Raw genomic sequence first — 17,491 nt, 5'->3', positions numbered from 1 at the left:
CTTTAACGGTAAATGAAATGCTTAGATAATAGGAGCCATGATAAAATGGTAGGTAATCTGTTAATACAAAGGAATTAGGAGTCACAGGGAAAAATACAGCTACATGTTTGCCAGAAGTAGCTTATCAGAATTGAAGATTAAAGTTGAAATCCCTGTGCTGCAGCTTATGATGTGAAAATCCTATTTTTGCTTTACAAATCATGCCTCTCGGTCAAATATTATCCATGCATTAAAGAAACGAATCCGGTGCCCAGTACAAGCACAGGACTTTTCAGCACTGATTTCAGGAAAGCCGCTATTTTCTATCTGTTGGTAACCCTTCAGCAGACAATTTGAATATGACTCTATGCTCCATGGAAGCTGTCCTGAGAATTAAAAAAACAGAAGGAGAAGGAGAAAGACTAATTGCCAAAGCCAGTTCAGTAAATGTAAAAGATGCTTGACATGGTTTTGCCAGCACTGTGCTCTGAAATATTTGAAAGACTATTTCTTACCCACAGGTCCTCTTGTGTGTTAAGATAACAGGGGTGACAGTTCAGCAGGGTGGTAGTTTGGGAGAGGAAATTCTTCATGGCAGCTCCTAAACTGTGGAATCCCCTCCTTGCAGAGGGCTGTGTCTCGCTCCTTTCTTCTCTAGCCTTTGGTAACCTCTTTGACAGCTTAGTTATGTTGTGGTTTTCAGGATGCACCCTATTCTTCTGAGTGTAGATCATTTTAGCTAATTTTACTATTTAGTATTCCATTGTAAAAAATAGGGGGGGTAAAGGACCCCTGAACAGCTACTGTAAGTACAGTCAAAGGCGACTATGGGGGGCAACGCTCATCTCGCTTCTGGTCGATGGAGCTGGTGTTTGTCCACAGCTAGCTTTCCAGGTCATGTGGCCAGCATGATTAAACCGCTACTGGTGCATAGAGGACCGTGCATGGAAGACCTGCCACAGTGGTACCTATTTATCTACTTGCGCTGGTGTGCTTTCAAACTGCTAGGTCAGCAGGAGCAGGGACAGAGCAATGGGATCTCACTCCATCGTGGGGTTTCAAATAGCCGACCTTCCAATTGGCAAGCCCAAGAGGCTCAGTGGTTTAGACCACAGCTCTACCCGTGTCCCAAATAAACCAGCACACAATCACTGATAGGTCCCCTTGCCATTGTGAGGCTCAAAGCAATGAAGATGATGCCTCCCCAGCTGTTGCCATTGGCTGTGGGTTTCTTGTGATGTCACAAAAGCACTTGGCAACTGAGTGGATATAAAGGCAGGCCAAGGGGAAAGCCCTTTTCTATTTCCAACAGGACACACCTGGCAAAGGATGTGACATTCAGCACTGATCAGGTTTCTTCCACTTCGAGGAGGCAAAGTGGTGAATGGAAGGAGGCAATCCTCTGACAGTGGGGTGCTATGGAGCAATAATAAGGCAAGCTTGCTTGCTTGAAGGCTGCTGGTATCAGTGATTAGAAGCTGGAGGATGTCTCATGATGAACCTAACAGTAGCTTCTGGCACAATGGGACACCATGACGGAAACCAGAGTGCACGGAAACTCTTGCTTCCCTTCCTACTGCAGAGGTATCTATTCATCTACTTGCACTGGCATGGTTTTGAACTGCTAGTTTGGCAGGAGCTGGGACAGAGCAATGGGCACTCACCCCATCACTGGGAATCAAACCGCCGACCTTCTGATCGGCAAGCCCAAGAGACTCAGTGGTTTAGACCACAGCACCAGCTGCTCCCATTATTTACCTTTTACCTTTATTCTATTGTAAATTGTTCTAACTCATAAGTGAATAATCCTAGAACTATAGAATCATAGAATCGTAGAGTTGGAAGGGGTCACGAGAATCATCTAGTTCAATTCCCTGCCTAACATGGGCCTCAAATCCATGTCTCTGAGATTAAAAGTCCTCGTGCTCTACCAGCTGAGCGACCCCATGCTCTGCAGTCATCACAGGCAGCAAGAGACAGGAAAGAACTGCCGCCAGGGTAGATCATTGTGGTAGATATAGCAGTGTGTGATTCTGGTGAAAATCTGCCACATCTGCCTGATGGGAATACCAGTGTGAGTGGGTTCGCTGAGTCAAAGCGGAGATACAGTAGCAAATCCCAGCTTTATTTTCAGTCCCCTTCCTAATTATCCCGAGCACAAAAAAACTGCCATTTTCATAGCTGCTGCACATTGGTTCAATGTTTTCTTTGAGCAACCTGCTACTATCCCAATGTCTCTTTCCTACCCAATTCAAGCCGCATCAGTGCAGATGTAATGTTAAGATTCTCCATGTGTATTATTTTGCATTTACTTACATTGAACTGTAGTTGCTATTTTAAAGCATCGTCACACCATTTGGAGATATTCTTTTGGAGCTTCTCAGAATAGCTTTTTCATTTTTATCACCCTGAATATTTGGGCGTCATCAGCAAACCTGACCACCTCACGGCTTGCCCCCAATTACTACTTAGGTGCACTCTATAATCTCACATCCTCATGACTGTAATGAGGAAAACCATATTAATATTAGCTCTGTAATTCACCCTGTCTGAAGTGCAGGCTTCTGAAAGGATTTCTACTGCAGTGGGTTAGATCCCCACCCCACCCCTTTTCCTTTGCTTATGCTACTCTGGGCAGCTAGGTAAAGGTAAAGGGACCCCTGACAATTAAGTCCAGTCGCAAATCACTCTGGGGTTGCAGCGCTCATCTTGCTTTACAGGCCAAGGGAGCCAGCATTTGTCCGCTTCTGCAGACAGTTTTTCCGGGTCATGTGGCCAGCATGACTAAGTCGCTTCTGGCGAAACCAGAGCAGTGCACGAAAACACCATTTACCTTCCTGCCAGATTTATCTACTTGCACTGTGTGCTTTCGAACTGCTAGGTTGGCAGGAGCTGGGACCGAACAACGGGAGCTCACCCCGTCACAGGGATTTGAACCACCGACCTTTTGATCGGCAAGCCCAAGCGGCACAGTGTTTTAACCCACAGCACCACCCGCATCCCTGCTCTGGGCAGCTAGTAAACACCAACGCTAAGATCACATAAAGGAAACATGCTATATTTTGGTTACAAAAAGAATTGCATTTGATTTTCTATGCCATATTCCTTAACTCTAAGATTGCATGGGCAAAAAAAATCAGAGACGATGAGAGCAGATGATTATTAAAACTGCCCTGTAGAATCAACATTTACAGAGTAGCGATAAAAATAGTAAAAGGGGATGACATTTTCTTCCAGGTTATTTGGTTCAACGTGATGGTGCTATAAGCATAGAATCCACCCAAAACAATTCCCGCACAAGCCCCATTTATCTAAATATCAATGTAAAGGTATCTCTGAGCTTGCACAGGAGGTGCTCATGGCAGATTGAGTTGCACATCATCAAACAACTTCTACTTTAGCTCATTCTCTGCTGGATATGTCTTGCTTGCATTTGTTTAATGAACTCCTTTCCATCCAGCAGGGTACGCAAAGAATAAGCTGGCGAGCCACAGAGAAACAGTGTCATGAAATGTCTTGTCGTCTTTTGAGTGTGTGGGTCTTGCTGAAAATTCTACCCAACTCGCAGATCCTGAATGCTGCACAATAGATTCCTTTTACAGTGTTCGAATGCAATTCTGACTATATTTATAGAGAGAGAGATATTACGGAATTTCTATTTAAATGTTAATTTTTACATTATTTTCCACTTTCTATAAATGCCTTGGTGACTTGGGGCAGTGCTTGGAAGGTTTGTTTTTAAAACGGAACTAGTTCAGGTTCCTCCCATACCAAAAGGAACTAGTTCCAATTAAATTTTGTACTTTTGCTAAACAAACTAGTTCAGCCCAAGTTCACCCAAAGGAACTTTTTCATTCATAAAATGTTCATCATGTTACAAACTGCTGTGCTGAAGCAAATCAGAGGGCTCACACACAAGTAATAAGATGTCTAAAAGACAGAATGTCATCAAGTGAAGCTTTCCCCATAATTGCATTTTTTACTAGAAAAGGCTTGCTCCGTTTATTTTCTGCCTGCCACATAGCTCTTAAAGGCACAAGGTGTCATTGACTTTAGTCCTGTTCCCGTGGTTCTCTCTGAAAACTGTTCCGATGGAAGAAAGCAAATCTCTTCAGCAGGGAAGATGCAGGAAAGGCCTCATTCTATCCCTCTGATAGCTTAGCAACAGTGATTGTGGCTAAGCCAGGGGTCAACAAACTTTTTTCAGCAGGGGGCCAGTCCACTGTCCCTCAGACCTTGTGGGGGGCCGAACTATATTTTGGAAAAAAAATAATGAATAAATTCCTATGCCCCACAAATAACCCAGAGATGCATTCTAAATAAAAGCACACATTCTACTCATATAAAAACAGCAGGCAGGCCCCACAAATAACCCAGAGATGCATTTTAATTAAAAGGACACATTCTACTCATGTAAAAACATGCTGATTCCCGGACCGTCCGCGGGCCGGATTTAGAAGGTGATTGGGCCGCATCCGGCCCCTGGGCCTTAGTTTGGGGGACCCCTGGGCTAAGCATCCTTAGTAAAAGCAGCACCTCTGCAGCTGAACACTAAGCCGTAGATTGTTGTTTCTGTGTTTTGTTTTCAAACTTTATAGGTGCCTGATTGACTTACATTTGAATTTAATTCACCTTTAGTTCTTCTAATGATTATTGGAACTACTTTCACATCTACTAGCGAACTAGTTCAGTGAAGTTCATTTAGTTCATTCCAAGCATTGGCTTAGGGTAAACTTAGAGCGCTGGTCCCTGTTGGAACTCTATCATCCAGCTGGGTCCTATTTCTTCCAGATCAGTAAAAAGGGGAGGGAATCATAGCTCAGTGGTAGAATAGACATTTTGTGTGCAGTAAGGCCCAGGTTGTTTCCTTGGCATCTCCAGTTAGAATGAGGGTTTGTATCAAGGGATCAACAGAAGTAGAGTTTCCAGATCAAGAGAAGTAATAGTACCATTTTATTCTGCCTTGTTCTGACCACACCTGGAATACAATGTCCAATTCTGGGCACCAGAATTTAGGAAGGAGGGCAACAAGGATGCTCAAGGGTTTAGAAGCCAAGCTTTATGAGGAACGGTTGAATGAGCTGGATATTTTTCGCCTGGATAAGAGGAGACTGAGGGAGATATGATAGTCATCTTCAAATATCTCAAAAGCTATCACATGGAAGATGGAGCTAGCTTGTTTTCGCCTGCTCTGGAGGGTAGGACTCGAACCAGTGGCTTCAAGTTACAAGACAGAAGATTCCAACTAAACGTATGGGAAAACATTCTGGCAATAAGAACTGTTTGACAGTGGAACAGTCTCCTTCAGGAGGTTGTGGACTTTCCCTCCTTGGAGGTTTTTAAGCAGATGTTGGATGGTCATTTGTCATGGATGCTTTAGCTAAGATTCCTGCATTGCAGGGGGTTAGACTAGAGGACCCTTTGGGTCCCTTCCAACTCTACAATTCTATGGTTCTCTGATGGGAAAGACCTTTGCCAATGATCCTGGAGAGCTGCAACCTATCAGTGCAGATGATTCTAGGCCAGATGAACAAATAGTGTGACCCGGTAAAAGCCATCTTTCTATTGCCCCATGACAATACAACCACCCAAGCCTGTAGTTTCCATTTTCAGTGTTCCTGAACTTCCCCCTTGCACACTTACATCAATTCAGGTCTTCCCTGGGAAGGTATAATCCATAACTCTAATTGACCATCAGTTGGAGTTGCTGTGGCTTATCACACTGCTACTGATCTCACCTGGGAAGGGGCATCTCCTTCCAACCCTGTGTCCAACCTTGATGTTCCCAGTCCTACTCAAAGCCAACATTTGGTGCCAATTGAATTCTGAGTGTCCCTGGCTCTTCTATCAGAAATGTTTTGCACATACTGTACCTGTAGCAACTGTACTGGCAGTAGGAAGGGACACAACTATCAGAAAGTGGTGTCAGTCAGCAGTTTCTGAAACTTTAGCAAAATGTCATTAAAACAGCATGCTCGTTTATAAAGTAAGAACTGAAACATCGAAATGAGGTTGATAAAAATCAGAAGCATTCTACCTAATCCTGAAGACTTGTTTATGACTGAAATAAAATGCATTACAGATTCCCCTCTCCTCTCTCCGTGGGAAAAACACATTCAAGTATGTTTTCTAAAAGTCTACTCATTTTGGGGAGACACAGCCCTCACTTTTGGAAGGTGAAAACTGCTTTGGAGGGAGGGGGGTAGCTTCCATTTTCTTCTAATCTCTATGAAGTGAAAATCTGTTACTTATTTGATTAGCTCCTGTTCAATGAACTGAACCCAGCGTTCAAAGAAATACATTTCTGAAAATGGCAGAGCAACTACATTCGGTTATAAAATATGCACAGGCTACAGAAACATTGGAATGATTGCACACTTCAATTCATTAGAATGGCTGCAACTTCTCAGCTTTGCCCCATCGACTCACTGAGGTGAACGGTGACATTACAGGATCCCATTTTGAAACCAGACGTGTGGAAACCCGCAAGAGGTGTGTTTTCAAGGTTAGGGAAGAGAAAGTTATAAGCATTTTCCTCCACTTTTGACTGTTTGTCACAGTGTTCCAGTAAATCATCTTTGCTGCCGAATTACACAGAACTAGCTCCCCGCCCCCTGCAACTGCTAGTATAAATTCAAAGACTTTACGGCTCTTTGTTTGTGATTACTGAGGGTACAAATGAATGCATGGAGAGGGATGGTGATCTCAGCCATGGATCCGACATCTTGACCCATACGCATTCACATTCCCATTTGCACTGAGGTATATACATATGAATGTTTATAGCGGGGACCCAGGTGGCGCTGTGGGCTAAACCACTGAGCCTAGGGCTTGCTAATCAGAAGGTCGGCGGTTCGAATCCCTGTGACAGGGTGAGCTCCCGTTGCTTGGTCCCAGCTCCTGCCAACCTAGCAGTTCGAAAGCACATCAAAATGCAAGTAGATAAATAGGAACCGCTACAGTGGGAAGGTAAACGGCGTTTCCATGTGCTGCTCTGGTTCGCCAGAAGTGGCTTAGTCATGCTGGCCACATGACCTGGAAGCTGTACGCTGGCTCCCTCGGCCAATAATGCGAGATGAGCGCGCAACCTCAGAGTCGGTCACGACTGGACCTAATGGTCAGGGGTCCCTTTACCTTTACCTATCTGTGATTTAGCTCTTGTAAAAATGACCCCTAAGAAAATTGGACCCTGGATGTTTCATTTTCCAGAGCTAGGTACAAGATCTCATCCTACCTCATTACACATACATTTGTATATCTGAAGAGGTTCTGGACAGTGCCTGCCTTTCCTGCCTTCACAACAAATGGGAGAGATAGGTCATTAACATTTCCACTGTACAGATGAGACTAAGAGAGAATCGCCTATCCCATAGGCAAGCCCAAGAGGCTCAGTGGTTTAGAACACAGCACCACCCGCTCTCCTATCATGCATTGAATCCGCAGTAGAAGTAGGATTTGAACCCACGGCTACAATTCAGTAAATTTATGTGTCTACAAGGGGGAAAATAGGATACAATGATGGGATTGCAGTTGCCATACTTCTAGAGCTGGATACATTGTAAATGGTGGCAATCTTTTGCAACATGAGGATCCAAGTCACCAGGGCTCAGATCTAAGATAAATTTAAGGAAATCTGCAAAAGGAAAAAGGTACTGCCCCCTCTTCTCCCTGCAGCCATCTGCCCACCCCCAAGTCAGTCCAGAAGTTTGAGGACCTTCCTGGACAATGTGGGATAAGAGGGCAGGAAGCTATTAGAGGAGGGGGGAATAACGCAATATGGGGTGGAAGACGACTCAATTTTGGATGATTCTTCCCTTCCCCCATCAGTCTTCAATGACCCTTTCTTTCCATGTTGTTTGAGACTTTCCAGAGCAGCTTTCGAGGGGTTGCACGTGTGTGCAGGGAGCAGGAGGAGTTGAACTTTCATTCTGGGAACTTTCTTAAGCTAACTTATCTTAGGATACAAGTCCATGGATATTAGTTATTCATTGAAATACTTTAAAGCAGTTTTAAACCACTTTCAAAAAATAATAATTCTCTAAGTGGTCTACACTATGTACAATATATAAAAAATCCATTAAAACATAAATACAGCCTAAAGTACATAAAGCAACAGTATAATGAAAACATATAAAAGAAATGAAACAGAGATTCAAGGGATCCAGTGCTGAGGGCCTTTTGACGGTTCCCTCGTTGCGAGAAGCCAAATTTCAGGGAACCAGGCAGAGGGCCTTCTCGGTAGTGGCGCCCGCCCTGTGGAACGCCTTCCCATCAGATGTCAAAGAGAAAAACAGCCACCAGATTTTTAGAAGACATCTGAAGGCAGCTCTGTTTAAGAGAGGCTTTTAATCTTTAATCAATTATTTTATTCTTCTGTTGGAAGCCGCCCAGAGTGGCTGGGGAAACCCAGCCAGATGGGCGGGGTATAAATAATAAATTATTATTACTATTATTATTATTATCCATGCACATAAAACAGGGCCCAATGTTAATGGTTTGGGGAAATCTTGCACTTTCCAAGGTGTGGAATTTAGAGCTGAGGCATAAAAAAAAGACCACAATTTTCTCCAACATTCTTTCTTTTCTTTTTCTTTTTTGGTGACATCTGCCATTTCCACCCTCCGCCCCAGTGTCCTAGAACAAATGTAGGTCTGGAGCATTGTAAAGGACACTGCAGTGGAAGCAACATAAAAATAAAAAGTGGGGGGAGAAAGACTGGAAAATACCGTTGCTAATGGTGAGAAACCATAGTTGGCAAATGTCTCCTCTTCCTGTAGAGAGTTGGTAAAATTCTCTCCACCACTTCAGTTTCTCTTCCCACAAATGGGGTGGATAATTTTTTGAAGTATTTTGTGCCCAACCCTATTAGAAGCCGTAGGGCTAAAGCAGGCCATCTGTACAGAAAGAGGAATAAAAAGAGTATTGCTTATAGCTAAGCTAGTAATGCATATCAGCACAAAAATGACAAACTTTTAAACAGGGTTGCACTTGTTCTATTTAAAAAAATGCAGTTGGAATCTGTTCCTAGACAGATCCGAAGTTATGGTGAGGAGCAATTCTTTTGCATCTACCGACAACCCCCCCCCTTAGTAGTCCACAAAATGAGCCCCACATGTCAGCCATAAGCCCAAACTCTTCCAACGCTGGGTGAATTAAAGACAATCGTCTTATAAAAATGGAAACCTATGAGCAATACTGAACACATTACTAGGCTTTTCTGCTAGATTCCCAGAATTCAAATTATAGTTCTGGTGAGACTTCTGTGGTTGCATTCCTGTTTTGTGGGAGCATCAATAAAGGTTTTAACACTTCATATTTCCTGTATGTGATGCAGGTTTTAATATCTTCCACTGAAGAATTACAGCTGCATATAAACTGCTGATTCTTCAGGGAGTACAAAAAGCACCCAATTGTTCCTCCTCAGGACTGCATATATGCTCCAGACAAATTAACTCATTTCCTGGAGTATTTTAACATTCCCTTCATGAGTTTTTAATTTTCTCAGTAAAGTATGGAGAAAAATGCAATTGGCTGCAACATAGAGAGGGGGGAAGATGATATTCAGTTTCCTCCTGTACACAAAGGGTGGGGGGAAACACCTATGTAATTGATTTTAATAAAAACAATTATAATCTAGTAACTCTGGGTTACTTTAACATTTACAGTAAGTAATACGAGATATCAAGGTATGTTTACGTGTCTTATTTGTTTTAAAGTGACTCGTAGTCATTGATAATCTTATTCTTCATGGGAGCCTAAATTGAATAGTAGAGTGCCTGGTATCTGGTGAGCAATCTCATCCTTTATTTCCACACTGTGGCTGCAGACCAAATCACCTGTCAGGAGAGTTATGAGATTCAGTTGAGGGCCAGATGCCTTGTCATTCCCAGAAGGTATATAAGAGGGAGACCGCCCTGGCCACCTCTTAGACAAATCCTTTTGGATACCCCCTCCCAATTTGTTTAAAATGATCTGATTCCATCCCATTGATGATTATGCTGGATTTATCTCTGGCATGTACATATCAGGACTGGCTTCGACCTCTAGCACAGGCATTGGCAACCTCCGGCCCATGGTCCGGATTCGGCCCACAGAGGCCGTTTATTCCGCCCTCGAGCTGCCTGGTCACTGAGGTGCCCACTCGGCAAGTCCCCGTGCCGCGCAAAACCGGTGGAGCATGGAGCGAGGACTCGCCAAGTGGTGCCAAAAATGGCATCTGTGCATGCGCAGGTGCCACAAACAGCGTCTGGGCATGCCCAGATGCCAGAAATCGCTTCTGTGCATGTCCAGGCATGCACAGAAGCAATTTCCAGTGCCATGCTGCCCGTGCCCAGAAGCTGGAACACGTGCCCAGAAGCTGGAAATCGCTTCTGCACATGTCCGAGCATGCGCAGAAGCGATTTCTGGCGCCCTGGAAATGGGCAGAGCAGCACTGGAAATCACTCCTGCACAAGTCCAGAGCGTGTCCAGCCCACGGACCAGCATCAGTGGCGATGATCCGGCCCGTGGCCGGAAAACGTTGCTGACGCCCAGAGTTGTCCAGTCTCTACTGGGTTGTTCTTTCATGCCCCATCAGTTGCCACCAGAGCTTTTTTCAACCAGAGCTCACTGGAGCTCAGCTCTGGCACCTCTCAGGTGGGCACCACTGACATTCCAAGAGAGCAAGTGTGAGCTCCAGAACTTTTCTAGATAAATAGCACTGGCTGCCACTATATAATGGCTGGAGTTGGTGTGATTGGTGGGCAGTTTTGTGGCCTGCGATGGCTGCTTGATGCTGGCTTCCCAGTATGTTGTGTGTTAGTGTCAATCATGTCTAGGAAAACAAATCATATATCACTCCTAGTGTGGCTGGGGTGCAGGGGGGCGGCGGGAAGCAGCTCATTGTAAGAATTCTGTTCATGGAATATACAAAACATATAATAGGATTTATCATGGCTATTTTAATAGTATCAGGGAGAGTATTCTGAGTCCCACCACCTTCTGAGGTAAGGTGGGTTGTGACTGAAGACAGGCCATTTTAGTTGTGGAAAGTTCTGGAACTTGTTCCTCAAGGAAGTTGCCATCCATGTTTTCTTAATTTGCCCATGTTTTGGAGTATTTCTAAGACTATTTATACTGACATTTTATACTACCGTGGTCTGATTTGTAGCGGGGTGGGTTGTTTCTTTAAAAGAATGTTATTCTATTTTAATTTTCTGAAAACCACTCAGTCTATGCACATACCATTTAAAACACATTAAAAGCACACCCATACCCACAAAGGATCCTGGGAACTGTAGTTCACCATCACCTAGTACCCCTTAACAAACTAGCATTCCTGTGATTCTTTTAAAATTTAAATTAACATTCTTTGTCACATACAAAAAGCCAGAACATTGTAACGAAGGGTTCTCAGTACTTCGGTGCTATCATGGTAAACAAGTCCTTTGAAAAGATTTACACTATATTCTTAAAACAGTTGTGCCTGAAGATCAGCCTGCAATGCTGTCAGACACAGTGCAATACTCATGTAATGTCCTGTTCAGAGATGTTGTGCTGCTGTTGATCTGCTCCAATTCTAATCACATATTTGCTGGTGCAGCAAATCTTGGGAGACTAATGCACTCGGTTAGTTCTGCATACAAAGGAACCCTTGTCCTTGATAGAGCATTGCATTGTAGCTGTACTACCAATCTGAAAGGAGCAAGGCCCTGCAACAAAATAAATGGCCTATGGCAGGAAAAAAAAGCCCCATGTACTTCATAACTGTTGCTTTATGGATGTGTGGAGATATCAAAAACCTGGAGAGACAGGGAATGGAATGAAAGTGGCTGGAACCCTATTCAATGTGTCAATACGAATGGAAGTTGTTAAAATTGCAGCTGTGATATAAGGGATTGGTACCTGGACTGGAGCATAATTGGAATTTATAAGACTTTGGAATGCAGGAACAAAGGAAAGCATCAAACCATTAATTCTAGCATGTGGGGGGCACCTAAATTGTATAATTTGACATTTCAGTGATTGGTATTATTAATTGTATTATAATTTGTTCTAGGACCCAGGTGGCGCTGTGGTTAAAACCACTGAGCCTAGGGCTTGCTAATCAGAAGGTCGGCGGTTCAAATCCCTGTGACGGGGTGAGCTCCCGTTGCTTGGTCCCAGCTCCTGCCAACCTAGCAGTTCGAAAGCACATCAAAAATGCAAGTAGATAAATAGGAACTGCTACAGAGGGAAGGTAAACGGCGTTTCCATGTGCTGCTCTGGTTTGCCAGAAGCGGCTTTGTCATGCTGGCCACATGACCTGGAAGCTGCACCCCGCCTCCCTCGGCCAATAATGCGAGATGAGCGCTGCAACCCCAGAGTCGGTCACGACTGGACCTGATGGTCAGGGGGGCCTTTACCTTTACCTTGGCATTGTTCTAATGAGACTGTCATTTGATTGAATTATTGAAATTGAAAACTAATAAAAATCATTATCAAAAAGAAAGAAAAAAGAATGTGGCTGGAACCCTTAAAGGGAGCTTTTCACAATGCAACACTTTGTTGTAGGCTCTACCTGTTTCTCCTTATTATTAAGAAATCAGAAACTCACAATAGTTGAAAGAGTAACTCTTAATCCTCACCATTCCTCTTTTTCTCCTTCTCTTCCTTCCTGTAATATAGTCATCTGCATGTACATATTTACAGACACATACACCTGATAAGATCTCTATTCTCCCACTTTTCCTTCTAATCTAATCAGGTGCAAAAGGGCAAATAGAATGCAAATAGTGGAATTAAGCTGACTGCCCTCCTTGAAACGACATTCTGTCACACAAAAATGTATACCACTCTTGAACAGCTCAACGTAGGGCAGAAACCAAGAAAACTCTAATAGTTGCATACAGGTAGAAACAAAACGGGCAGTTTGAACAATCGGAGCTCACCAGAGCATTTACTTGCAAAAAGAATGGGCAATTTGCAATGTGAAGAATGCATTTTTGAAAAAAGTTTCACATGAACTGTATATCAGGGGAATGACTGTGGCTCAGTGCATCTGCTTTAAATGAAGAAGGTTCCTGCTTCAGCTGTAGGACTGTAGGATTGAGAGATACCACAGTCTGAAATGCCGGTGATGAAATGCTTGGGAGAAATTCAATTCAGTCCACATTTAAAGGCAAATCTACCCAATTCACACTTTCCAAAACAATATGTCAACTAAAACACAGATAACCCTCAAAATTTGCACTTCTCTGAATTTTGCAATGATGATTTCCATTCAAGTAATGTGTTCCAGAGTGCATATAATAGAGCATGTGTAGAAATGCCTATAGGGATGAAATAACATACAATGATATGTATTAGAATAAAATGGTGGTTTTTTTTTCAAAAATGCATCCATTAGAGAAAATTGCATACAAAGAAGTGGATATTAATTAAATAAATAAAACAACATTATTATATTAATTAAATTAAATAAAACAACATATTCATTCTGTTAGAGGAAATTGCTTGTGAAAATATGAATATTAGATTAGTCACAACTGCATATAAAAGGAGAAACTGCATATATCAGGAAATTTGCCCTACAAAACTGATGAATTTTCATGAAGAAATTGTTGTGGAAGTAGGGAGAATTTAAGATTGGGAAAATTAGGTCACTGAGAGAGCCAAAACTGACAGATAAGTCAATTTGTCAGGAGGTTGGTAGACCTTCTGGGGTAGTTTTTTGTGGGTGGAGGTGGGGATCTTCAGGGCAGAGGAGAAGAAGCCAAGTTCCATTGCCTGTGGAGAATTTTGTCTGTGTGGCATTGGATATCACCCAAAGTTTAGGGAAAAAATGTTAAACGAAGCTGGAAAATGTGATATGAAGAAGCTTATGTATATGTCAGGCTTTGGGGAATCAGCTTCCTCCCCCATAGCCGTAAATAAGAAGATCAAATGAAAGGAAGTCTTACCACAGTGAGAGACAAAAGACCACATCTCCCTAGAAATGGCGGTGCTTCCAATTAAGGCTCACTCCCCCCCCCCCATCCCTATTAATCTATGTCACTCCTACTTCTTGTAAACTGAACTTTGTACCCTCTGTGCTTTCTTTTCTGAGACTTTCTGAGCTCTTTTTGACCATGCAGAGGGTGGTGGAGGAATGCTGTCCAATGACTGTGAATCTGTAAACCCTCTCTCCTCCAATGTTTCTTCTTCTTCTAGCTGTTCCCCATCCAGTATTTCCCAATTTCTGCCTTCTGAACTATGCCCCTCTGCAAACCACTGTTCCAAATCTACACTATCCTCCTGCTCCTGGGAAGATCCAGGATCGGGGGGGGGGGGGGCTCCCACCATTCTTCTTCAATGCAGCCCTCCCTGACAGTATATGAAAGACACTGTAATTAGTACAGGGTAGTGGGAGGCAAATGTGAGATCGATATCACAGCCCTAAGCACTTTTACTTGCATTCAGTGGGACTTACTCACTGGGGGATGTGTGTGGGATTGTTGCCTGGATGAATTTGTCAAGGCTGGTGATCTGAATGCACTTGTTTTCAATCCAGAAAGAAGCATAGCCTACACAGATATATGATTATTTGAACTGGAAACTCTCAATTGCCCCACAGACATCTGTAAATTGGTTTGTAGCCCAGTCTTTCTGACTATAGGAATATTTTACTGTTTTTAAATAAATTAAACTGCAGCATGTTAATCCCTCCAAGACCCTTTATAAATGTACCATGGGAAAATGTTCATTTCCATTATATTTCTGCAAAGGTAAAAAGTTAAGAATATCAATTTACTAATAATTGGGAATATTAGCTTGCATACTGATTTTCTCTGTGGACTCTAAATCCTCAGGGAACAATATATTCTGGAAAAAATAATTGCTTTGAGTTGCCACCACAAATTAATTTGATCCCATTCAGCGTAAAATATTGTAACGAGCTGCACAAGTTGCAGCCAAGTTTTCAGATTTATATACCTTGAAAGGTGGTATAATGGATTGAGCGTAATAAGTCTGATATAGTTACCTCAGAGAGAAAAAGAAGTAGAGCATAAACAATTACCTTGCATTCAGCTTTAAACAGTCTGACACTACATATAATTCGAAGAAGAATGGATACCAGCAGGCTGAAGAAAGGCTGAGGGCAAGCTTATCTCATCTCTGGTAAAATGGGCTTGAGATGTATACAAGTATTTAGAATAGGTTAGTTTCCAGCAGACTTGCTGGAAGTGGATAAAGTACAACTTAACGTAACAAGATAAAACTCTTAATAACTGTAAGAAGTCACAAGAATGCAGTGGTACCTCGGGTTACAAACACTTTGGGTTACAGACTCCACTAACCCGGAAGTAGTACCTCGGGATGAGAACTTTGCCCCAGGATGAGAATAGAAATCAGGCGGCGGCTTACACAGCAGCAGCGGGAGGCCCCATTAGCTAAAATGGTACCTCAGGTTAAGAACGGTTTCAGGAACGAATTAAGTTCGTAACCACTGTATACGAACTGAATCAACAGAAAGTAAGCACTTCCACCCACTGAAAACACATGCAGTCGAGTTCACGGTTCTGAGCCAGGCAGGTCAAAAGCCACTCAAAGGATGCTCCTCCCTTCCTCAAAGCAGCAGGTCAAAAGCCATCCGGAAGAATGCTGCTCCCATCCTGAAAGGAAACATCTTCTCTGCAGTGGCTCCCCATCTGTGGAATGCTCTCCCCAAGGAAGTTCGCCTGGCGTCTTCATTATACACCTTTAGGCACCAGGCAAAAACGTTCCTTTTTAACCAGGTTGATTTGATTGACACCCTTGGCCAGGCATCCCCAAATTGCGGCTCTCCAGAAGTTTTGGCCTACAACTCCCATGATCCTTAGCTAACAGGACCAGTGGTCAGGGATGATGGGAATTGTAGTCCAAAACATCTGGAGGGCTGAAGTTTGGGGGTGCCTGCCCTATGCCCTTTTAAAATGGGGGGGTTGGTTTGGTTTTTATTTTGATTATATATCTTGTGGTTTTATATTTTGATTTTGTTCTTTGAACCGCCCCAAGACCTCTGGGTATAGGGTGATATATAAATTACAATAATAATAATAATTAATAAAATTAATAATATTTTTTGGAAAGGACTGTTGTGAAGGAATCCATAAAGTATCTGGCATTCACACAAACTGGGTCACTACAATGGGATATTAATTTATCACACTTTCCCTCAAGCTACCAACAGCAGTTCAGCAATTCTGCAGAGTTGCAGTTAAAGAAATTATTATTAATAATAATAAAAGCTTGAGAAGTGTGCTGGACTTGTGAGGAAGCCATCTGTCTGATCATTTCACCACAGGCAGAACTCTGAACTAAGCTGCTCCCCCTACCTTCTCGGTGGGCCAATTTGTCATGTGAATTGGCTCCGAGTCAAAGGTCTAGAACAGGCATCCCCAAACTTCAGCCCTCCAGATGTTTTGGACTACAATCCTCATCATCCCTGACCACTGGTCCTGTTAGCTAGGGATCATGGGAGTCATAGGCCAAAACATCTGGAGGGCCGCAGTTTGGGGATGCCTGGTCTAGAAGGAACCTTTCAGAAAACATTCTGTTTTGCACATTCATGATCAGAAGGTTTTATATTGCAACTGGAAATTTTCAAGAGTCCTCTGATAAAAGTAGCAGAAAGATGGGATGTAAACCCATTTTCACCTTTCTTGTATTCTGTAGGATGTAAGGGTCATTTCCTACCTTTAGGCAGAAAATGACAGAAACGTTGATAGAGTACAGTGGTACCTGAGTTCTCAAATCCCTTGGTTCCCAAATGTCAAAAACCCTGAAGTAAGTATTCTGGTTTTCGAACGTTTTTCGGAAGCCAAACATCTGATGCTGTTGTCGGCTATTGTTTCTGGGGCGCCTGCACCAATCAGAAGCTACGCCTTGGTTTTCGAACATTTTGGAAGTCAAACGCACTTCCGGAATGGATTACATTTGGCTCTTCTGTTTTTGCTATTGATTTTGCGTTTTTGTTTTTGAGGCTTTTTCAGTTAATTTGTTTTTGTGACTGTGTGGAACCCAGTTCAGCTACTGATTAATTGATTGATTGACTGTGTGACTGCAGAAATGGATAAAAGCCCCCCAATCCAAACAATGACGATCATCAGTGCAGGTAAGAAAAAATAATAATTTTATTTTTTATACTGTCTTATTATTTTATAGTAATTACATTGATTGTTGCTTTCATTTTATGGATCAATGGTCTCGTTAGATGGTAAAATTAGTGTTAAATTACTGCTTTAGGGGATTTTTTAAAAGTCTGGAACGGATTAATCTGTTTTGCATTACTTTCTATGGGAAAGCACACCTTGGTTTTGGAACGCTTTGCTTTTGGAATGGACTTCCGGAATGGATTAAGTTTGAGAACCAAGGTACCACTGTATCTGAATCCCTTGTCTTCTGCTATTACTCTGGCTCATGAGCTTCACATTCTACCACCTCCAGGGTGAATTATGAACCTCATAAATTTCCACCAAGTTGGATTCTCAAACTAATTTATCTTCTCCTTTGTTTCCACATATGATCTACCCAA

The sequence above is a fragment of the Zootoca vivipara genome, chromosome 11 (genome assembly GCF_963506605.1).
Source record: "Zootoca vivipara chromosome 11, rZooViv1.1, whole genome shotgun sequence".
Lineage (NCBI taxonomy): Eukaryota > Metazoa > Chordata > Lepidosauria > Squamata > Lacertidae > Zootoca > Zootoca vivipara.
The sequence above is the reverse complement of the archived record's forward strand: the minus strand, read 5'-3'. Positions refer to the sequence as shown.